The sequence below is a fragment of the Aegilops tauschii genome, chromosome 3 (assembly GCF_002575655.3).
Source record: "Aegilops tauschii subsp. strangulata cultivar AL8/78 chromosome 3, Aet v6.0, whole genome shotgun sequence".
Taxonomy (NCBI): Eukaryota; Viridiplantae; Streptophyta; class Magnoliopsida; order Poales; family Poaceae; genus Aegilops; species Aegilops tauschii.
In genome coordinates this window covers 580,405,850-580,431,519 of record NC_053037.3, presented here as the reverse complement: position 1 = coordinate 580,431,519, position 25,670 = coordinate 580,405,850, and the positions used below count along the sequence as shown (strand labels likewise).

Sequence of the window (25,670 nt, the reverse complement as noted above, 5' to 3'; positions counted from 1 at the left end):
ACATGGCAACAGGATAGAAATAATATGCAATATGCAATGAATAAAGGTGACTCATCGTAAGTGATTGATGCAGGATACAGAAGAGAGGTAGTTTCATTTAAGAACAAGGTTAACACATAGATGTAGTGTGTACCAAAAATAGGAAGGCATGTCATATTCACAGGTATAATGTGTAAACTAAGCAGATGCAATTTACCCTAATTAGAAGCATTACAAGCTAGACACCGTATGCAACATGCAACCACATATCACACTGCGAAGTTCGAGCAAGCACTTGTGATGGTGGTGTGGGGGAATTGCGGTCATCAACTAGAGAGCTACGTTGACTATCTTCATTTAGCCTTGCTGTTTCTTGAGAATCATGTGGGGAGAATGACACTGCACTCTTTAAACGAGTATGGCGTCTCACAGTAACCCACTCGGGTGACTGTCTCATCATAAGTGATTGACGAGGGATACAATGTACGGACATGGTTAATAGACATATGTAGTATGTATCAAAAACAGGAAGGCATGTCATTATCAAAGGTATAATGTGTAAAGTAAGCAGATGCAATTTTACCAAGTTGGAAGCAATACAAGCTAGACACCATATGCAACATGCAACCACATTTGATAGCGCGAAGTTAAAGCGAGATCATCAACTGCAGTGCTACGTTTACTATCTCCAACTGCTGACACTGCACCCATTAGAGTGCTGAAACGCTTAGTGCTTATCTTCGAATTACACTGGAGCAACTTCTGTCTTTTATTTTCAGCATTCATCAACACTGCGTCAGAGTTTGAAATACCCATGCATAAAAAAACAATAGTGTGAGTATGAGTGAAGTGTGTGCACAATTAGTACAGTGTAAAGGTAGCAGATAGTAGGTCGGTGAGAAATAAATGACGGGAGACATATGATAGCTCTACAACATGCATGACACACTAAATTACTACAGGATTCTATGAAAATAACATTCCACTGAAAACAAATAGGTCAGTCCATTTTTTCTGCACCGTCCGATGTACAAAGAACGGGCAGATCGCCTTCATCTACATCCAGCCAGTCAGTGTTGACGATCTTCCTCGAAATGGCAGCGACCACCGGCCCAGTCCCCTGCCTGCGCCCTCCCCTCGACCTCACCGCACCGCCGTGCTTGGCACCGCCCCCGGCCATCCATTCAAGCCCCGCCGACCTCCAGATCGGGCGCAAGCAGCTCCTGCGCCCCACACCCCTATGATAGACACCGATGCGCCGCTTCCCCGGCGAACAGGCAGACTAGGTGCTCCGCGCGCCTAAGCGGGTGCTGCTTCTTTTAATTGCGGTTCGACTGACCCTGAATTGAAATCCAGGCGGGCTACTGACCTCTAGCAAAGGTGAAATAGTAAAGGGAGGAAACCTTGTGCATTTAGTATCACAAAGAAGATGAAGTAAGAAGCGCTCAACTAGATTCTTTCGTGGGATGAATACGGTTTGAGCAGAGACGTAAGGTTTGCATGAATAAGGGAAGAGGAGTACCTCTTTCTGCTGGCAGTGTTGTGTCCTCCTTCTGTTTTTCCAACAATCTTCTTGTGGTTCGCTGGAAACGAGAAGTTGTGGAGGACGGGGGAGCCTTGGACGAACCCATGGCCAAGTTGTTGAGTGTGGTGCGGTGGCCATCTGTCGGCGGCGGGGAGCCAGATCCGAGGCGGCGAACGACGGCGTAGCGGGAACAACTCCGGTGCGGTGGATGGTTGCGACAGTGGAGCGGCAGCAGTGAGGCACAGGACAGCGTGGTCGGAGTGGTTCTGGTACGGCGCACGTCGGCGTCGGCGTCGTGGAGGCAGCTCTACCTCGGCTTCAGCTGCTAAGTCCTTGAGGGCGTTGCGGTTGCGGTTGCGTTGGACGACGAGGTCGGGGTACCGGCTTCGGCATGATGGAGGAGGGCGGCGGTGGATTGAGCGCTATGGGGTGGAGGATGGAGGAGGCTAGGGTTTCGCGGCTGGTGGAGAGGGCGTTTTGGCGCCCATGGAGTACGAATGGGAAAACGGAGGGAGGCGGGGAACTAAGGGAGAACAATGTTTCAGTTTGGGACGCGCTTGTTTGAAATTTGGGGAAAGTTGCAAACTTTGCCCCCATCTAAAATTTCGGACATATTGCGGGTTGGGGGTAGGATAGTAATCTCAGGTGTCCCAAATGTGGGCAGGATAGATTTCGGCCGAGCGCATGGGTGTTTAGGCGCCCACGGCGTATGAATGCTTCTCGGAGGCGGTTGAGACTGGCGTCTTGGTGAAGTTACAAACCTACCCCAGTTTAGACCTTTGGACATCGGGACGATAGGCTACACGGGCCAGAGTCAGGACAGTAATTTCCTACCACCAAACATTAGTCTCGCGCGGTTTCGGGTGACCAGAGGCGTATTTGGCGCTTCGTTCAATATATGGGAGCGGAAGCATTAACATTTTCGGTTAACTTTCAGGATTTGTCAAACTTCACAAATCTTTACTCTTGAAAATCCTAAAGCTATGATTATTTTGGAATGGAGGGGGTACATTTGAATGTACATTGTACACGAGTATATATTAAAAAATATTCAACTTACCTTAGTTCATGCATGGTTCCAGATATAATCTCCTTGGTTGCATAAAAAAAGTTAGACATGCGTATGAATATATATAGCATGTTCAAACGCACAACAAAGATTGATGCCCCCTTTTACATCTGATTTACAAATGCCATTATCTCGGGTTCAAATAGATGAATGCACTTCCTATGAATTCGAATCTTCGAAACCCCCTTTATGTTGAATTCGACATGTATTCTATTTCGTAGCTAGCAATTTGGAATGTATCCATGCAAGTGACAAATGTATAAACCGCTTCACACTAACAACATCGAGTGCACTAATTAATGTTTATATATGAATTGCAAAAGCATCCATTGCCTGTATTTCAAACCGCTCTCACTCTATGGATCGATAATATGAAATAAACACATGCACATGCTAGAATTCAATAGAGTATGGGTGTCTGATAGACCGATTTTCGTCCATACGCAATTTGCAAAATTCATGATCTCATCCAAAAATAATAATGACATTTATATTTTAATTTAATGCGTAGAACCGCCTTTTACACGTAGATGCACTATGCCTCGGCCCGTTCTCACAAACGCGCTATATATCTCTCTATCTACCGCATAAGTGCACACACTTTATATGCATCGGCATTTCTCTTTCACACATGCTCACAATCTCTCTCGGGGTGTCGGGGAGTCTCACGCACATGCTCTCTCTGTATCTCTCTCTCTTTCTGACTACTATGTACCACTCTTTTCACTAATCTCAGTTGGAAAACACTATTTCTCTCACATGCATATATACACACGCACGGTCTCTACTAGCCCTCTATACGCACATATATGTGCCTACGTGTCTCCCGCACGCACATTATCTTTAGGCCTCTCTCGCACACATTGCCCCCCCAGACACACCTCTCTCTCTTAGTAGTTGGCAGATATGATTCCATCATATCATTCAGTAGGATATCCTTGACTGTTAGGCTGGATGGTAATACGAGGAAAAGTTTTACCCTAGTTCGGACTCTTGCAGTTGAGGAAAAAGCCTACTCCTGGTACTGTATATTAGTGATAGGGGTGTGTACAAAGTACACGTGAATACCAGGCATTGTGCGTGTGTGTATACTATCGACGAACTAGCCCCCAAGCTTCTATGACATACTGGGGGCCTAGGGTTACAAATCATATATAGTCGGCTTATCACCAGTGGGGATAGAGTCCTCCGCGACTCTAGTAGCTAGCTTCATGTTGTACGCTGAGTCCTCCACATGGGTCTTCGTATAACGCGTCTCGATCCAACCTATGTGGCGCAGGATGGAACCGACCCATGAGTCCTCATGTTGACCCACCACAACTAGAAATGATGTGCCCACCACACCACACACGCAATCGGCCACTACGAAAATAAGCATATACAATAGTACAATGTTATACATGAAAGTTAATTGAATGGTGCATCCAAAAATATTTGTTCTGCATTGTGAATGTTTATATATTCTCCTAAAATATTAGTCACGGGAAAGAGAAACGAAGGGCATATCTCTCCTTGTCTCCACCGGACATCCCCTCTTTCTACACCACTTTCACGTACGCACACAAACTATCTCTCGGCCCTCTAAAAGTATGCATGCCCACGACACATTCACGCGTGACGGTCAGTGTATTTCAAGCTAAAGCACTATACGGTCACTGGACTTCAGAATATGCTCATTACGGTCACCGTATACATTCTCGTGGTGATCATACGGTATCTAGCTGACACTGACAGACTTTGCATTTGATGCGTGCTCCATATTTTGTTGACGACACTTACGGTCATTGTATTTGAAGCGAAAGCACGATATGGTCACTGGACTTCAGAATAAGCTCATCACGGTCACCACATACATTTTGTCGTGCTAACCAACGTGTGGTTGGATGGTTAGGAGGACAGTGGTTTCTCGAGCCCACCAGGGTTAAAGTCCCGGTGCTCGCATTTATCCTAGGTTAATTTCAGTATTTTACGGCGATGTGCTTATAGGTGTAGGGTCTGCGTGTGTGCGCTTATAGCGGTGAGTGCTTGCGCGTATATATGAGCCCTTGTGTCTGTACCATGTTAAAAAACTACATGTCATGATTATACGGTCACTGGCTCACCCATACAACTCCGTATTTTGTTGATGACACAATCAATTGACCAGTCAAATGTTCCACGTGGCACAACTAGTGTTGCACCATCAGGGCGCGTAACCGTGGGGCCCACCTGTCAGCCCGTATATGAAAGAAAGAAATGGTAGTTTGAGTCTGTACTGTGTTAATAAAATACATTTTAGGGTGATCATACGATCACTGGCTCACCATACAGCTCCGTAATTTGTTGATGACACGATCAATTGACCAGTCAAACGGTCCACATTCAGCAGCGCACATTACCATAGGGTCCACCCGTCAGCGCGTATATGAAGGACAGAAATGGTAATAAATTAGTGGTCGGTGGGCACTCGAAGTCGTGAGACCTTTGGTTGGCAGTCGCCAGTGGTGGGGGGCGTTGATTGGGCGGTGGGGTGGGGATCGCCGGAGAAAAAGCTCGGCGCGGGGGGGGGGGGGGGGGGGGGGCTAGATGGATGGCCGGTGCGGCGGCGGAGCGGCGGTGGGGAGTGGTTTCGGGGCGGGCGTGGCGGCGCGGGCCGGCCGCGGGTGGCGGGGGCCGGTGGTTCGGCCGGTGGTGGCTGGCGGCTCAGGGGGGTGGAGTTTGATGATAAACTGCAGGCCCTTGATTTCATATCCAACGTGTGGAAAATATAATAACCAGAGATGAAAAAGTCAGTCGACTGACGTGTAGCCTCACCCCGCACGTACACATGCATGCACGATATGTTGGGGAACGTAGCAGAAATTCAAAATTTTCTACGCATCACCAAGATCAATCTATGGAGTAATCTAGCAACAAGGGAAGGGGAGTGCATCTACATACCCTTGTAGATGGCTAAGCGGAAGCATTGCAAGAACGCGGATGAGGTAGTCGTACTCGTTGCGATTCAGATCGCGGTTGATTCCGATCTAAGCGCCGAACCACGGCGCCTCCGCGTTCAACACACGTGCAACCCGGTGACGTCTCCCATGCCTTGATCCAGCAAGGAGAGAGGGAGAGGTTGGGGAAGACTCCATCCAGCAGCAGCACGACGGCGTGGTGGTGGTGGAGTGTGGCACTCCAGCAGGGCTTCGCCAAGCACTGCGAGAGACGAGGAGGGAGAGGTGTAGGGCTGCGCCAAGAGAGAGATGTTCTCGTGTCTATGGCAGCCCCAAACCCCCACTATATATAGGGGAAAGGGAGGGGCTGCGCCCCCATCTAGGGTTCCCCCCAAGGGGTGCGGCCATCCCTAGATGGGACTTGGAGGGGCGGCCAAGGGGGGAGAGAGGGGGGCGCACCACTAGGTGGGCCTTAGGCCCATCTGAGCCTAGGGTTTCCCCCTTCCCCCTTCCCTGCGCCTTGGGCCCCTTGTGGGAGGCGCACCAGCCCACCTAGGGGCTGGTCCCTTCCCACACTTGGCCCATGCAGCCCTCTGGGGCCGGTGGCCCCACCTGGTGGACCCCCGGGACCCACCCGGTGGTCCCGGTACGTTACCGATAGCACCCAAAACTTTTCCGGTGACCAAAACAGGACTTCCTATATATAAATATTTACCTCCGGACCATTCCGGAACTCCTCGTGACGTCCGAGATCTCATCCGGGACTCCGAACAACATTCGGTTACCATGTATATTTATTCCCTATAACCCTAGCGTCATCGAACCTTAAGTGTGTAGACTCTACGGGTTCGGGAACCATGCAGACATGACCGAGACGTTCTCCGGTCAATAACCAACAGCGGGATCTGGATACCCATGTTGGCTCCCACATGTTCCACGATGATCTCATCGGATGAACCACGATGTCGGGGATTCAATCAATCCCGTATACAATTCCCTTTGTCTATCGGTATTGTACTTGCCCGAGATTCGATCGTCGGTATCCCCATACCTTGTTCAATCTCATTACCGGCAAGTCTCTTTACTCGTTCCGTAACACATCATCCCATGATCAACTCCTTGGTCACATTGTGCACATTATGATGATGTCCTACCGAGTGGGCCTAGAGATACCTCTCCGTTTACACGGAGTGACAAATCCCAGTCTCGATTCGTGCCAACCCAACAGACACTTTCGGAGATACCTGTAGCGCACCTTTATAGTCACCCAGTTACGTTGTGACGTTTGGTACACCCAAAGCATTCCTACGGTATCCGGGAGTTGCACAATCTCATGGTCTAAGGAAATGATACTTGACATTAGAAAAGCTCTAGCAAACGAACTACACGATCTTGTGCTATGCTTAGGATTGGGTCTTGTCCATCACATCATTCTCCCAATGATGTGATCCCGTTATCAATGACATCCAATGTCCATGGCTAGGAAACCATGACCATCTATTGATCAACGAGCTAGTCAACTAGAGGCTTACTAGGGACATGGTGTTGTCTATGTATCCACACATGTATCTGAGTTTCCTATCAATACAATTTTAGCATGGATAATAAACAATTATCATGAACAAGGAAATATAATAATAACCAATTTATTATTGCAAGATTTCATAAATAATGCAGTAACTGCTAATATAATAATAGTCGAGGAAACAATGTTTTGTCATCCTATCTGCAAGATTTCATAAATAATGCAGTAACTGCTAATATAATTCCAACAGACTCTTAGCATCGCTACGAGTGAGAAAATCTCATCGTAGTCAACTCCTTGAACTTGTCGGAAAACATCTTAACGACAAGCCGATCTTTCTTAATGGTGACACTTACCATCATTGTCTGTCTTCCTTTTAAAATCCATCTCCACCCAAGAGCCTTACGACCATCAAGTATTTCTTCCAAAGTCTATACTTTGCTTTTATACATGGATCCTCTCTCGGATTTTATGGCCTCGAGCCATTTGTCGGAATCCGGGCCCACCATCGCTTCTCCATAGCTCGTAGGTTCATTGTTGTCTAGCAACATGACTTCCAAGACAGGATCACGTACCACTCTGAAGTAGTACGCATCCTCGTCGTCCTACGAGGTTTGGTAGTGACTTGATCCGAAGTTTCATGATCACTATCATAAGCTTCCACTTCAATTGGTGTAGGTTCCACAGGAACAACTTCTTGTGCCCTGCTACACACTAGTTGAGGTGACGGTTCAATAACCTCATCAAGTCTCTACCATCCTCCCACTCAATTCTTTCGAGAGAAACTTTTCCTCGAGAAAGGACCCGTTTCTAGAAGCAATTACTTTTGCTTCCAGATCTGAAATAGGAGGTATACCCAACTGTTTTGGGTATTCTATGAAGATGCATTTATCTGCTTTGGGTTCGAGCTTATCAGCCTGAAACTTTTTCACATAAGCATCGCAGCCCCAAACTTTTAAAAAACGACAACTTAGTTTTCTCTAAACGGTGTCGTCTCAACAAAATTGCGTGGTGCCCTTTTAAAGTGAATGCGGTTGTCTCTAATGCCTAACCCATAAACGATAGTGGTAAAGAGACATCATGGTATGCACCATATCCAAAAGGGTGCAGTTATGATGTTCGGACACACCATCAAGTATTGTGGTGTTCCAGGCGGTATTAATTGTGAAACACTTTCCACAATGTCTTAATTGTGTGCCAAACTCGTAACTCAGATATCTCTATGATCATATTATAGACATTTTATCCTCTTGTCACGACAATCTTCAACTTCACTCTGAAATTACTTGAACCTTTCAATAATTCAGACTTGTGTTTCATCAAGTAAATATTCTCAGCATCTACTCAAATCATCTGTGAAGTAAGAACATATCGATATCCACTGCGTGCCTCAGCACTCATTGGACTGCACACATCAAATGTATTACTTCCAACAAGTTGCTCTCTTGTTTCATCTTACTGAAAACGAGGCCCTTCAGTCATCTTGCCCATGTGGTATGATTTGCATGTCTCAAGTGATTCAAAATCAAGTGAGTCAAAATCAAGTGAGTCCAAACGATCCATCTGCATGGAGTTTCTTCATGCATATATACCAATAGACATGGTTCGCATGTCTCAATCTTTTCAAAAACAAGTGAGTCCAAAGATCCATCTACATGGAGCTTCTTCATGCGTTCTATACCAGTATGACTCAAATGGCAGTGCCACAAGTATGTGGTACTATCATTACTATTTTATATCTTTTGGCACGAACATGTGTATCACTACGATCGAGATTCAATAAACCATTTATTTTTAGGTGCAAGACCATTGAAGGTATTATTCAAATAAACAGAGTAACCATTATTCTCCTTAAAATGAATAACCGTATTGCAATAAACATAATCCAATCATGTTTATGCTCAACGCAAACACCAAATAACAATTATTTAGGTTTAACACCAATCTCGATGGTAGAGGGAGCATGCGATGCTTGATCACATCAACCTTGGAAACACTTCCAACACATATCGTCATATCACCTTTAGCTAGTCTCCGTTTATTCCGTAGCCTTTTATTTCGAGTTACCAACACTTAGCAACCGAACCGGTATCTAATACCCTGGTGCTACTAGGAGTACTAGTAAAGTACACATTAATATACTTTTGTCGACCTTGCCTGCCTTCTCATCTACCTAGTATCTAGGGTAGTACTGCTTCAGTGACCGTTCCCCTCATTACGGAAGCACTTAGTCTCGGGTTTGGGTTCAACCTTGGGTTTCTTCACTAGAGCAGCAACTGATTTGTTGTTTCATGAAGTATCCCTTCTTCCCTTGCCCTTCTTGAAACTAGTGGTTTTACTAACCATCAACAATTGATGCTCCTTCTTGATTTCTACTTTCGCGGTGTCAAACATCGCGAATAGCTCAAGGATCATCATATCTATCCCTGATATGTTGTAGTTCATCACGAAGCTCTAATAGCTTGGTGGCAGTGACTATGGAGAACCATCACTATCTCATCTGGAAGATTAACTCCCACTCGATTCAAGTGATTGTAGTACTCAGACAATCTGAGCACATGCTCAACGATTGAGCTTTTCTCCCTTTGTTTGCAGGCTTAAGAAACTTGTCAGAGGTCTCATACCTCTTGACGTGGGCACTAGTCTGAAATCCCAATTTCAGTCTTCGGAACATCTCATATGTTCTGCGACGTTTCAAAACCGTCTTTGGTGCCACAATTCTAAACCGTTAGCATTACACAATGAACTATCACGTAGTCATCAAAACGTGTATGTCAGATGTTTCGCAACATCTACAGACGACGCTGAGGTTCAGCACACCGAGCGGTGCATTAAGGACATGAGCCTTCTGTGCAGCAATGAGGACAATCCTCAGTTTACGGACCCAGTCCGCATAATTGCTACTATCAACTTTCAACTAAATTTTCTCTAGGAACATATCTTAAACAGTAGAACTAAAGCGTAAGCTATGACATAATTTGCAAAGACCTTTTGACTATGTTCATGATAATTAAGTTCATCTGATTATTTAATGAACTCCCACTCAGATAGACATCCCTCTAGTCATCTAAGTGATACATGATCCGAGTCAAACTAGGCCGTGTCCGATCATCACGTGAGACGGACTAGTCATCATCGGTGAACATCTCCATGTTGATCGCATCTACTATACGACACATGTTCGACCTTTCGATCTCTTGTGTTCCGAGGCCATGTCTGTACATGCTAGGCTCGTCAAGTCAACCTAAGTGTTTCTCATGTGTTCCGAGGCCATGTCTGTACATGCTAGGCTCGTCAACACCCGTTGTATGCGAACGTTAGAATCTATCACACCCGATCATCACGTGGTGCTTCGAAACAACAAACCTTCGCAACGGTGCACAGTTAGGGGGAACACGTCTCTTGAAATTTTAGTGAGGGATCATCTTATTTATGCTACCGTCGTTCTAAGAAAATAAGATGTAAACATGACAAACATCACATGCAAATCATAAAGTGACATGGTATGGCCAATATCATCTTGCGCCTTTTGATCTCCATCTTCGAGGCGCGGCATGATCACCTTCGTCACCGGCATGACACCATGATCTCCATCATCATGATCTCCATCATCGTGTCTTCATGAAGTTCTCTCGCCAACTATTACTTCTACTACTATGGCTAACGGTTAGCAATAAAGTAAAGTAATTACATGGCATTTTTCATTGACACGCAGGTCATACAATAAATTAAGACAACTCCTATGGCTCCTGCCGGTTGTCATACTCATCGACATGCAAGTCGTGATTCCTATTACAAGAACATGATCAATCTCATACATCAAACATATATAAATCATCACATCCTTTTGGCCATATCACATCACATAGCATACCCTGCAAAAACAAGTTAGACGTCCTCTAATTGTTGTTGCATGTTTTACGCGGCTGCTATGGGATTCTAGCAAGAACGTTTCTTACCTATGCAAAAGCCACAACGTGATATGCCAATTTCTATTTACCCTTCATAAGGACCCTTTTCATCGAATCCGATCCGACTAAAGTGGGAGAGACAGACACCCGCTAGCCACCTTATGCAACTAGTGCATGTCAGTCGGTGGAACCTGTCTCACGTAAGTGTACATGTAAGGTCGGTCCGGGCCGCTTCATCCCACGATGCCGCCGAATCAAGATAAGACTAGTAACGGCAAGTAAATTGACAAAATCGACGCCCACAACTACTTTGTGTTCTACTCGTGCATAGAAACTACGCATAGACCTAGCTGATGATGCCACTGTTGGGCAACGTAGCAGAAATTCAAAATTTTCTACGCATCACCAAGATCAATCTATGGAGTAATCTAGCAACAAGGGAAGGGGAGTGCATCTACATACCCTTGTAGATGGCTAAGAGGAAGCGTTGCAAGAACGCGGATGAGGTAGTTGTACTCGTTGCGATTCAGATCGCGGTTGATTCCGATCTAAGCGCCGAACCACGGCGCCTCCGCGTTCAACACACGTGCAGCCCGGTGACGTCTCCCATGCCTTGATCCAGCAAGGAGAGAGGGAGAGGTTGGGGAAGACTCCGTCCAGCAGCAGCACGACGGCGTGGTGGTGGTGGAGGAGTGTGGCACTCCAGCAGGGCTTCGCCAAGCACTGCGAGAGACGAGGAGGGAGAGGTGTAGGGCTGCGCCAAGAGAGAGATGTTCTCGTGTCTATGGCAGCCCCAAACCCCCACTATATATAGGGGAAAGGGAGGGGCTGTGCCCCCATCTAGGGTTCCCCCCCAAGGGGTGCGGCCAGCCCTAGATGGGACTTGGAGGGGCGGCCAAGGGGGGAGAGAGGGGGGCGCACCACTAGGTGGGCCTTAGGCCCATCTGAGCCTAGGGTTTCCCCCTTCCCCCTTCCCTGCGCCTTGGGCCCCTTGTGGGAGGCGCACCAGCCCACCTAGGGGCTGGTCCCTTCCCACACTTGGCCCATGCAGCCCTCTGGGGCCGGTGGCCCCACCTGGTGGACCCCCGGGACCCTCCCGGTGGTCCCGGTACGTTACCGATAGCACCCGAAACTTTTCCGGTGACCAAAACAGGACTTCCTATATATAAATCTTTACCTCCGGACCATTCCGGAACTCCTCGTGACGTCCGGGATCTCATCCGGGACTCCGAACAACATTCGGTAACCACGTATATTTATTCCCTATAACCCTAGCGTCATCGAACCTTAAGTGTGTAGACCCTACGGGTTCGGGAACCATGCAGACATGACCGAGACGTTCTCCGGTCAATAACCAACAGTGGGATCTGGATACCCATGTTGGCTCCCACATGTTCCATGATGATCTCATCGGATGAACCACGATGTCGGGGATTCAATCAATCCCGTATACAATTCCCTTTGTCTATCGGTATTGTACTTGCCCGAGATTCGATCGTCGGTATCCCCATACCTTGTTCAATCTCGTTACCGGCAAGTCTCTTTACTCGTTCCGTAACACATCATCCCGTGATCAACTCCTTGGTCACATTGTGCACATTATGATGATGTCCTACCGAGTGGGCCCAGAGATACCTCTCCGTTTACACGGAGTGACAAATCCCAGTCTCGATTCGTGCCAACCCAACAGACACTTTCGGAGATACCTGTAGCGCACCTTTATAGTCACCCAGTTACGTTGTGACGTTTGGTACACCCAAAGCATTCCTACGGTATCCGGGAGTTGCACAATCTCATGGTCTAAGGAAATGATACTTGACATTAGAAAAGCTCTAGCAAACGAACTACACGATCTTGTGCTATGCTTAGGATTGGGTCTTGTCCATCACATCATTCTCCCAATGATGTGATCCCGTTATCAATGACATCCAATGTCCATGGCCAGGAAACCATGACCATCTATTGATCAACGAGCTAGTCAACTAGAGGCTTACTAGGGACATGGTGTTGTCTATGTATCCACACATGTATCTGAGTTTCCTATCAATACAATTTTAGCATGGATAATAAACAATTATCATGAACAAGGAAATATAATAATAACCTATTTATTATTGCCTCTAGGGCATATTGTGATGTGCATTACCGAGAGGGCTCAGAGATACCTCTCCGACAATCGGAGTGACAAATCCTAATCTTGATCTATGCCAACTCAACAAGTACCATCGGAGACACCTGTAGAGCACCTTTATAATCACCCATTTACGTTGTGACGTTTGGTAGCACACAAAGTGTTCCTCCGGTAATCCGGAGTTGCATAATCTCATAGTCATAGGATCATGTATAAGTCATGAAGAAAGCAATAGCAGTAAACTAAACGATCATGTGCTAAGCTAACAGAATGGGTCAAGTCAATGACATCATTCTTCTAATGACGTGATCCCGTTAATCAAATGACAACTCATGTCTATGGTTTAGGAAACTCAACCATCTTTGATTAATGAGCTAGTCAAGTAGAGGCATACTAGTGACACTATGTTTCTCTATGTATTCACACATGTATTATGTTTCCCGGTTAATACAATTCTAGCATGAATAATAAACATTTATCATGATATGAGGAAATAAATAATAACTTTATTATTGCCTCTAGGGCATATTTCCTTCAGTCTCCCACTTGCACTAGAGTCAATAATCTAGATTACACAGTAATGATTCTAACACCCATGGAGTTTTGGTGCTGATCATGTTTTGCTCGTGGAAGAGGCTTAGTCAACGGGTCTGCAACATTCAGATCCGTATGAGTCTTGCACATCTCTATGTCTCCCACCTGGACTTGATCCCGGATGGAATTGAAGCGTCTCTTGATGTGCTTGGTTATCTTGTGAAATCTGGATTTCTTTGCCAAGGCAATTGCACCAGTATTGTCACACAAGATTTGCATCGGTCCCGATGCACTAGGTATGACACCTAGATCGGATATGAACTCCTTCATCCAGACTCCTTCGTTTAGAACTACACCAACTGACAGCTCCACCGTTCAATGTAAACACGTATCCGGTTTGCGATTTAGAATCGTCCGGATAAGTGTCAAAGCTTGCATGGACGTAACCATTTACGACTAGCTCTTTGTCACCTCCATAAACAAGAAACATATCCTTAGTCCTTTTCAGGTATTTCAGGATGTTCTTGACCACTGTCCAGTGATCCCCTCCTGGATTACTTTGGTACCTCCCTGCTAAGCTAATAGAAAGGCACACATCAGGTCTGGTACACAACATTGCATACATGATAGAGCCTATGGCTGAAGCATAGGGAACATCTTTCATTTTGTCTCTATCTTCTATAGTGGTCGGGCATTGAGTCTGACTCAATTTCACACCTTGTAACACAGGCAAGAACCCTTTCTTTGCTTGATCCATTTTGAACTTTCTCAAAACTTTGTCAAGGTATGTGCTTTGTGAAAGTCATATCAAGCATCTTGATCTATCTTTATAGATCTTGATGCCCAATATGTAAGCAGCTTCACTGAGGTCTGTCATTGAAAAACTCTTATTCAAGTATCCCTTTATGCTATCCATAAATTCTATATCATTTCCAATCAGCAATATGTCATCCACATATAATATCAGAAATGCTACAGAGCTCCCACTCACTTTCTTGTAAATACAGACTTCTCCAAAAGTCTGTATAAATCCATATGCATTGATCACACTATCAAAATGTTTATTCCAACTCCGAGAGGCTTGCACCAGTCCATAAATGAATCGCTGGAGCTTGCACACTTTGTTAGCTCAGTTTGGATCTACAAAACCTTCCGGTTGCATCATATACAACTCTTCTTCTAGAAATCCATTCAGGAATGCAGTTTTGCCATCCATTTGCGAAATTTCATAATCATAAAATGCGGCAATTGCTAACATGATTCGCACAGACTTAAGCATCGCTATGGGTGAGAAAGTCTCATCGTAGTCAACCCCTTGAACTTGTCGAAAAACTTTCGCAACAAGTCGAGCTTTGTAGATAGTAACATTACCGTCAGCGTCAGTCTTCTTCTTGAACATCCATTTATTCTCTATGGCTTGCTGATCATTGGGCAAGTCAACCAAAGTCCACACTTTGTTCTCATACATGGATCCCATCTCAGATTTCATGGCCTCAAGCCATTTTGCGGAATCTGGGCTCACCATCTCTTCTTCATAGTTCGTAGGTTCGCCTTGTTCAAGTAACATGACCTCCTGAATAGGATTACCGTACCACTCTGGTGCGGATCTTACTCTAGTTGACCTACGAGGTCCGGTAGTAACTTGATCTGAAGTTACATGATCATCATCATTAGCTTCCTCACTAATTGGTGTAGGATCCATAGGAACAGATTTCTTTGATGAACTAGTTTCCAATAAGGGAGCAGGTACAATTACCTCATCAAGTTCTACTTTCCTCCCACTCACTTCTTTCGAGAGAAATTCCTTCTCTAGAAAGGATCCAATCTTAGCAACGAATGTCTTGCCTTCGGATCTGTGATAGAAGGTGTACCCAACAGTTTCCTTTGGGTATCCTATGAAGACACATTTCTCCGATTTGGGTTCGAGCTTTTCAGGTTGAAGCTTTTTCACATAAGCATCGCAGCCCCAAACTTTAAGAAACGACAACTTTGGTTTCTTGCCAAACCACAGTTCATAAGGCGTTGTCTCAAAGGATTTCGATGGTGCCCTATTTAACGTGAATGCAGCCGTCTCTAAAGCATAACCCCAAAACGATAGCGGTAAATCAGTAAGAGACATCATAGATTGCACCATATCTAGTAAAGTACGATTACGACGTTCGGACACACCATTACGTTGTGGTGTTCCGGGTGGCGTGAGTTGTGAGACTATTCCGCATTGTTTCAAATGTAGACCAAACTCGTAACTCAAATATTCTCCTCCATGATCAGATCGTAGAAATTTTATTTTCTTGTTACGATGATTTTCCACTTCACTCTGAAATTCTTTGAACTGTTCAAATGTTTCAGACTTATGTTTCATTAAGTAGATATACCCATATCTGCTTAAATCATCTGTGAAGGTGAGAAAATAACGATACCCGCCGCGAGCCTCCATATTCATCGGACCACATACATCAGTATGTATGATTTCCAACAAATCTGTTGCTCGCTCCATTGTTCCGGAGAACGGCGTTTTAGTCATCTTGCCCATGAGGCATGGTTCGCAAGTACCAAGTGATTCATAATCAAGTGATTCCAAAAGTCCATCAGTATGGAGTTTCTTCATGCGCTTTACACCAATATGACCCAAACGGCAGTGCCACAAATAAGTTGCACTATCGTTATCAACTCTGCATCTTTTCGCTTCAACATTATAAATATGTGTATCTATCACTACTATCGAGATTCATCACAAATAGACCACTCTTCAAGGGTGCATGACCATAAAACATATTACTCATATAAATAGAACAAGCATTATTCTCATATTTAAATGAATAACCGTCTCGCATCAAACAAGATCCAGATATAATGTTCATGCTTAACGCTGGCACCAAATAACAATTATTTAGGTCTAAAACTAATCCCGAAGGTAGATGTAGAGGTAGCGTGCCGACGGCGATCACATCAACTTTGGAACCATTTCCCACGCGCATCGTCACCTCGTCCTTAGCCAGTCTTCGCTTAATCCGTAGTCCCTGTTTCGAGTTGCAAATATTAGCAACAGAACTAGTATCAAATACACAGGTGCTACTGCGAGCTCTAGTAAGGTACACGTCAATAACATGTATATCACATATACCTTTGTTCACTTTGCCATCCTTCTTATCCGCCAAATACTTGGGGCAGTTCCGCTTCCAGTGACCAGTCTATTTGCAGTAGAAGCACTCAGTCTCAGGCTTAGGTCCAGACATGAGTTTCTTCTCTTGAGCAGCAACTTGCTTGTTGTTCTTCTTGAAGTTCCCCTTCACTACACCACGGTATTGTATTCCCTACCGACGTGTGCTGGAAAAGATGTCTATTACCGACCGATCATTGGCTGGGAAAACTCTCGTCAGACAGTCGGTTGGGAAAACCTTCATACGCTAGAAAACTATCGGTCGGGAATGCATGCATATTTGCCATCGAGCGGTCGGTCGGGATTTCTCCTATTCCCATCGAACTGTGGGTCGGTAAATAACGCGGACCGACCGCATGTGGCTAAATGGGCCAAGCGCGCGCATACAAAAATTTCTAGCGCTAAACTTTGGCCCAGCCCGCGAACCTCACTCCTCTTTCCCCTCGAGGTACCGTGAAATCCCTAAGAGCTTGTTTGGTTGGGGGGGAGTTGTTGATTGGGAATGGGAGTTTAAGGTAAGTGAGACTTAAAATCCTTTGATTGACTCAGGGACATGGGAATTAAGAAAGGAGGGGGAAGGGGAATTAAGAGGGCCAACTCCCTCAGATCTCTTCCCTAGGGGACCCCTAGTAATTGAACTGGGGATTGGAAATTAGCAAAAAAGAAAAACGTTTCGTTGATTGTGCACGTTCGTGAGGGACCTTTGGTTAGCTGAGTACGTACGTGAGGAAGGCATTCTCATGCCTAATCCCACCAATCAAACAGGGGCAGTTAACTCCCTCTTAAAATCCCACTTCTAATTGCCTTCACATGCCAAACAGAGGAATGGGATTTAAAATCAATTTTCCATGTCTAATCCCTTAGCAAACTCCCATCTCTAAACTCCCATTCCCTCTCCCTGTTATTACCAAACACGCTGTAATTACCCACCACAAGCCAGATCTTGCGCCGCCCCCAACATCGCGACGCTCACTGCTCTCTCCGGCCGGCCGCTGCACCGCTCCGTCGTCCTCAAACCCTCCCGCCGCCCCACACCACCCATCCCCCATGAGCTCAAACCCTCTCCTCCGTCAAGTTGCTCCATCCCCACCCCGTCACCAAGAACCCCGGCGTCGTCCTGCGCACCGGGCAGATCCCGGCGAAGACCAGGCTCAACCTGTGCCGGAAGCTCTTGTCGGCCGTGGCGGAGCACATCTCCATGCCATCTCGCTTCTCCACCGCTGCCCCCGCATCGTCCTGCCTCTCCACCAGGGCCCCCACACCACCATGCTCCCCGCCGTCGCCACGTACTCCCTGCTGCCGCCGCCGGAGATTTCCCACGGTGAGGCAACTCCCCCCTCCCCCCCCCCCTCTCTCTCTCTCTCTCGAACCTGACAACCGAATTCATCTCCCAGATCGGAACAAATCAGCACCGGTGTGGTTTCTTTCTTCTTCAGAAGGCCAGACTTTTACAATTCATAAAGAGACCATATCCATTTGACGTGCAATGACACTCTGGTGAGTTTCTCTGCCTCGAGTCCTGACGACCTCTCTCTCTCTCTCTCTCTGAAAAATCCTTCAACATTATGTTTCTTCGTCTGTGATTTAGTGCGATGTATGTGGTTGTTCTTTGCTTAGAAAAGAGTTTCGTCAGATCTGTTGGTATATGCTGACTCGAAGTAATTTCAGTCTTAGATTAATTTTGTTCATAAGATGTAGTGTGTCCAGTTTTTTTCTTTCAGTATACGATCGATGTTGTGATTTAGTAGCTTGGAGGCTGGCACTTCAATTCAAAACTGACGTGAATACCTAAAATGATAAAAAAGAGCAGGAAATGGCGACGTGAATTTTTGGGACATGCAGCCACGCGCTGCCGTTATCACGAGCGCCGGTCCTAGCGTCGTGACTGCTACTTATTATAGCACATTTGCAATACGTCAAACATTAATTACCAGCTTTCATGAATACGCCGTGGTATACGCCACACCAGTGGCCCAGGGGTCATTTATGTTCGTATGAATACAAGGCCCACGTGACGGCCCAGACGATGCAAAATAACTGCTCTCGTTGCTGGGTGGACATAATTGAGCACTTGCGCTAGCTGGTTTCTGGCACCGCAGATCTCCTCCAAGCCTTGCCTGTAAACGCGTGTACGTGCCCCGCCGAGGAACAGGGGGAGGAGTGAAGATGGGTTCCGCAAATCATCTCTACGCTGCTAGAACAGTGTGATACAGATAACAATACAGGCTAGAGCAGCATCTTCAGCAGTGTTATTAAACTTTCTGGAGCAAATGGATAGCTAACTGGAGCACGTCGCATACGACAGTGCTGCATGTGTCAGAATGAAGAGATAGCACAGTGCCACGGTACATGGTGAGGGACGATGGACAAGTTGGCACCGTGGTGAAAGCCGTGTCGGTGTGTGATTGAGCATTTAACTATAAACCATCCTCTATGCTATTATTAAATTCATTTAAAATTCCAATCAATATTATACCATTTTGTTCGTGCATTTAACTTATCATCGCTAAGATTTTCTTGTGACGCTTCTCTCATTTTCTAAATTGAACTTTCATAATCAGCCAACTAATAGATGTGCATTTTTTTTTCTTTTAAATAGACCCTATCCCACTGCGCATGGCGGGATTAAATGTTCAATCACACACCGAATATACACATGCAACACAGAATATGAAGATAAACCTAAGCTGATCTAGCATAGTGACAAGTTCACACTAATTCATCTCAAAATTACGTTCACACTAAACTAGCTTACTCAATACACGTTAATGATTCTGTTGCAGCTGTAGAGGATGGTGCACTAAGACGAGAAGGCAGTGTGGTGCATTAATCCTAGTAAGTGAGGTGGTCAGGTGTGTTGCAGTTTGTCAACTACTTATGATTTATCGCTCAAGTGGTCTGCTGCACATCAATGCAAAATTAACTTCAAACTCTTATGGCTTGTGGGGCATGCACACTTATTGACCAACAAATACGTTGCAAATCATTCCTGTGAATTCTATATACGTGAGGTGTACTATAAATACGGCACAAATCCCGAAGAAATGGAGGGTGCGGATTACATCCTCGCGTGGCACCATGTCCACTCGTGATTTATCATCAACGGACGTGAATTTTTGGGACATGCGGCCACGCGATGCCGTAATCCAGTGCGTCTGCGCGCGCATCGTGATTGCTACTTAATATAGGCACATTCGCTATTCCTGACATGTTAATCACCAGTGCTTGTGAATACTTCGCGTGATACTGTTGGAAATATGCCCTAGAGGCAATAATAAAATGGATATTATTGTATTTCCTTGTTCATGATAATGTCTATTGTTCATGCTATAATTGTATTAACTGGAAACCGTAATACATGTGTGAATACATAGACCACAACATGTCCCTAGTAAGCCTCTAGTTGACTAGCTCGTTGATCAATAGATGGTTATGGTTTCCTAACCATGGACATTGGATGTCATTGATAACGGGATCACATCATTAGGAGAATGATGTGATGGACAAGACCCAATCCTAAGCATAGCACAAGATCGTGTAGTTCGTTTTGCTAGAGCTTTTCTAATGTCAAGTATCATTTCCTTAGACCATGAGATTGTGCAACTCCCGGATACCGTAGGAACGCTTTGGGTGTACCAAACGTCACAACGTAACCGGGTGGCTATAAAGGTGCACTACAGGTATCTCCGAAAGTATCTGTTGAGTTGGCATGAATCGAGACTGGGATTTGTCACTCCGTATGACGGAGAGGTATCTCTGGGCCCACTCGGTAATGCATCATCATAATGAGCTCAATGTGACTAAGGAGTTAGTCACGGGATCATGTGTTACGGAACGAGTAAAGAGACTTGCCGGTAACGAGATTGAACGAGGTATGGGGATACCGACGATCGAATCTCGGGCAAGTAACATACCGATGAACAAAGAGATTTGTATATGGGACTGATTGAATCCCCGACATTGTGGTTCATCCGATAAGATCATCGTGGAACATGTGGGAGCCAACATGGGTATCCAGATCCCGCTGTTGGTTATTGGCCGGAGAACGTCTCGGTCATGTCTACATGGTTCCCGAACCCGTAGGGTCTACACACTTAAGGTTCGGTGACGCTAGAGTTGTTTATGGGAAATATTATGTGGTTACCGAAGGTTGTTCGGAGTCCCGGATGACATCCCGGACGTGACGAGGAACTCCGGAATGGTCTGGAGGTGAAGATCGATATATTGGACGAAGGGTATTGGAGTCTGGAATTGTTCTGGGAGTACCGGGTGACGACCAGCATGACCAAAAGGTGTTTCGGAGGCCCCGACAAGCGTTGGGGGGGCCTTATGGGCAAAGGGGAGGGGCACATCAGCCCACTAAGGGACTGTGCGCCCCTCCCACCCCATCTCACATAACGTGGAGAGGTGGGGGCGCCTCCCCTAGGGTAGCCACCCCTCCCGGCTTGGGGGGCAAGTTTCCTAGGGGTGGCGCCGCCCAAACCCATCTAGGGTTTCCCCTATGGCCGCTACCCCTCCCCTAGGGAACCCTAGGGCGCCTCCTCCACCCCCTTCCCCCTATATATAGTGAGGGAGAGAGAGGGCAGCAGCACCCCTTCCCTGGCGCAGCCCCTCCCTCCTCCAACTCTTCCTTCTCCTCCGTATAGCTTGGCGAAGCCCTGCAGGAATACCACAAGCTCCACCACCACGCCATCGTGCTGCCGGAGTCCTCCCTCAACTTCTCTCCCCTTGCTGGATCAAGAAGGAGGAGACATCCCCGGGCTGTACGTGTGTTGATCGCGGAGGCGCCGTCCGTTCGGCGCTAGATCGGATCTTCTGCGATTTGAATCGCCGCGAGTACGACTCCATCAACCGCGTTCTTGTAACGCTTCCGCTTAGCGATCTTCAAGGGTATGAAGATGCACTCCCTCTCTCTTGTTGCTAGCATCTCCTAGATTGATCTTGGTGACACGTAGGAAAATTTTGAATTATTGCTATGTTCCCCAACAGTGGCATCATGAGCCAGGTCTATGCGTAGATTCTATGCACGAGTAGAACACAAAGTAGTTGTGGGCAATGATTTGTTCAATTTGCTTACCGTTACTAGTTTTATCTTGATTCGGCGGCATTGTGGGATGAAGCGGCCCGGACCGACCTTACACGTACACTTACGTAAGACAGGTTCCACCGACTGACATGCACTTGATGCATAAGGTGGCTATCGGGTGTATGTCTCTTCCACTTTAGTCGGATCGGATTAGATGAAGAGGGTCCTTATGAAGGGTAAATAGCAATTGGCATATCACCGTTGTGGCTTTTGCGTAGGTAAGAAACGTTCTTGCTAGAAACCCATAACAGCCACGTAAAACATGCAACAACAATTAGAGGACGTCTAACTTGTTTTTGCAGGGTATGCTATGTGATGTGATATGGCCAAAAGGATGTGATGAATTATATATATGTGATGTATGAGATTGATCATGTTCTTATAATAGGAATCACGACTTTCATGTCAATGAGTATAACAACCGGCAGGAGCCATAGGACTTGTCTTAATTTATTGTATGACCTGCGTGGCAATGAAAAACGCCATGTATTACTTTACTTTATTGCTAATCGTTAGCCATAGTAGTAGAAGTAATAGTTGGCGAGACAACTTCATGAAGACACGATGATGGAGATCATGGTGTCATGCCGGTGACGAAGGTGATCATGCCGCGCGTCGAAGATGGAGATCAAAAGGCGCAAGATGATATTGGCCATATCATGTCACTTTATGATTTGCATGTGATGTTTGTCATGTTTACATCTTATTTGCTTAGAACGACGGTAGCATAAATAAGACGATCCCTCGCTAAAATTTCAAGAAAGTGTTCCCCCTAACTGTGCACTGTTGCGAAGGTTCGTTGTTTCGAAGCACCATGTGATGATCGGGTGTGATAGATTCTAACGTTCGCATACAACGGGTGTAAGCCAGATTTACACATGCGAAACACTTAGGTTGACTTGACGAGCCTAGCATGTACAGACATGGCCTCGGAACACAAGAGACCGAAAGGTCGAACATGAGTCGTATAGTAGATACGATCATCATGAAGATGTTCACCGATGATGACTAGTCCGTCTCACGTGATGATCGGACACGGCCTAGTTGACTCGGATCATGTATCACTTAGATGACTAGAGGGATGTCTATCTAAGTGAGAGTTCATTAAATAATCAGATGAACTTAATTATAATGAACATAGTCAAAAGGTCTTTGCAAATTATGTCGTAGCTTACGCTTTAGTTCTACTATTTAAGATATGTTGCTAGAGAAAATTTAGTTGAAAGTTGATAGTAGAAATTATGCGGACTGGGTCCGTCAACTGAGGATTATCCTCATTGCTGCGCAGAAGGCTTATGTCCTTAATGCACCGCTCGGTGTGCTGAACCTCGAGCGTCGTCTGTAGATGTTGCGAAACATCTGACATACACGTTTTGATGACTACGTGATAGTTCAGTGCGTAATGCTAACGATTTAGAATCTCGGGCAATTAACATACCGGTGGACAAAGGGATTTGTATACGGGATTGATTGAATCCCCGACATTGTGGTTCATCCGATAAGATCATCGTGGAACATGTGGGAGCCAACATGGGTATCCAGATCCCGCTGTTGGTTATTGGCCGGAGAACGTCTCGGTCATGTCTACATGGTTCCCGAACCCGTAGGGTCTACACACTTAAGGTTCGGTGACGCTAGAGTTGTTATGGGAAATAGTATGCGGTTACCGAAGGTTGTTCGGAGTCCCGGATGACATCCCGGACGTGACGAGGAACTCCGGAATGGTCCGGAGGTGAAGATCGATATATTGAACGAAGGGTATTGGAGTCCGGAATTGTTTTGGAAGTACCGGGTGACGACCAGCGTGACCAAAAGGTGTTTCGGAGGCCCCGACAAGCGTTGGGGGCCTTATGGGCCAAGGGGAGGGGGCACATCAGCCCACTAAGGGGTTGTGCGCCCCTCCCACCCCATCTCACATAACGTGGAGAGGTGGGGGCGCCTCCCCTAGGGTAGCCACCCCTCCCGGCTTGGGCGGCAAGTTTCCTAGGGGTGGGGCGCCCAAACCCATCTAGGGTTTCCCCTGTGGCCGCCACCCCTCCCCTAGGGAACCCTAGGGCGCCGCCTCCACCCCCCTTCCCCCTATATATAGTGAGGGAGAGAGAGGGCAGCAGCACCCCTTCCCTGGCGCAGCCCCTCCCTCCTCTAACTCTTCCTTCTCCTCCGTAGAGCTTGGCGAAGCCCTGCAGGAATACCACAAGCTCCACCACCACGCCGTCGTCCTGCCGGAGTCCTCCCTCAACTTCTCCTCTCCCCTTGCTGGATCAAGAAGGAGGAGACGTCCCCGAGCTGTACGTGTGTTGAACGTGGAGGCGCCGTCCGTCCGGTGCTAGATCGGATCTTCCGCGATTTGAATCGCCGCGAGTACGACTCCATCAACCGCGTTCTTGTAACGCTTCCGCTTAGCAATCTTCAAGGGTATGAAGATGCACTCCCTCTTTCTCGTTGCTTGAATCTCCTAGATTGATCTTGGTGTAGGAAAATTTCAAATTATTGCTACGTTCCCTAACAGATACGTCCCGCTAGAGGGCCAGAACTCAGAGGGCATTTATGTTCGTATGAATACAGGCTTGTCTGCCGATGTCACAGTTTGGGCGATGGCATAACTGCTCTTGCGATTGGCAGACGGACTCACTGGTGATGTGTACTGTACTCAAGTTGTGGCCTTGGGAAAAGCGGAGACTTGCATAGTAGCATCTCAGACACTATATCTGATCCTACGTCTTTTGTTTATTTGGGTATTATCGAACGCGCTGACATTTGTTCATCCTATTCATACATTAGCATGTCGACTTTTTTGAGGGAGAGTTCAGGTTCGGGGTGCTCACTGCATAAGGCCATGTCCATTAGCTATGCCCTGTGTCTGTTAGCTGGGTGGTATTTTCTCATCTCTCTCTCAGGTTAGCATTTTAATCTCAAAATCGATCCCGTCTGGTTGATTTTTAGGTATGGCACTAGGCGATCACATCTGTTTCGTCTGTTTGACCTTAGCATGAGCGATGGTTTGGGGAAAGTCCTGGGCATGGCTCTTTGACATCATCTCCATGTCCATTAATCCCTGTTGGGTGGCTGCATGGCTGTCAGGAGGCATGTATGCTTCATTGGCTGCCATTAAACGACTGACGATAGCGCGTCAATATTTTATATCTGGTGGCTTAAAAGGGTCACTCCTTGCTGATTTGGTGCGTATCACATGAGGATTAAAATTAGACTTGCATGGTTAGCCGCCCAACGGAAATTAAACTGTCTTACTGCTCTTTAAGTACAACATATCAATCTACTTTATTAGTACATAAGCACGCACAGCCCACTAGCAGTTACATGGAGCGACATGGTGCGGAAAATAAATACTTGTACTACATGTCACATGTCAGATGATCTAATGGGTTTATAGTGCTAAACAAATGATGACGACGACGATCTTTTTGCTGTGTGGTTGAGCTTCAGTTGTTGTGGACGAAGAACATGGCCACAAGAGTGGCACGGGATGAAAAAGTTCGTAAGCCGCAAGAAGGGTCTACTCCTTGCTGATTCCTACACCCAGATCCTGCATCCTCCATGCCGCACAAAAAAAATCGGCCTGAGAACGATAGATGGATGGAAAGGTCGATGGCGAAGGCGAACTTACACCCCCGTGTTGCACTCCGGGCAATGAATGAGAGGGAGAGGAGCCACCAGCTGGGTTGCGGTGAAATGAGATGCAGGTGGTGTAGAGCTGCGTTGGGACATAGATGAACACATACTTCTCAACTGCCGTTAGTCTATGAGGTGAGGGCAAGAGAAGATGAGTTGAGCAGCCAAAACAGGTGGGGAGAAGAACACATGCTTGTGAGCTGCG

General features: G+C 46.4%; 1 long non-coding RNA gene across 1 annotated transcript; it reads left to right on the top strand.

Moving 5' to 3' along the window:
• The first annotated feature begins 17,642 nt into the window (after window positions 1-17,642).
• LOC109766381 (uncharacterized) lies at window positions 17,643-20,055 on the top strand. The gene is made up of 3 exons (XR_002233621.4): window positions 17,643-18,070; window positions 18,144-18,246; window positions 19,533-20,055. It is a non-coding gene; the product is annotated as an uncharacterized lncRNA (long non-coding RNA).
• Window positions 20,056-25,670: the final 5,615 nt, after the last annotated feature.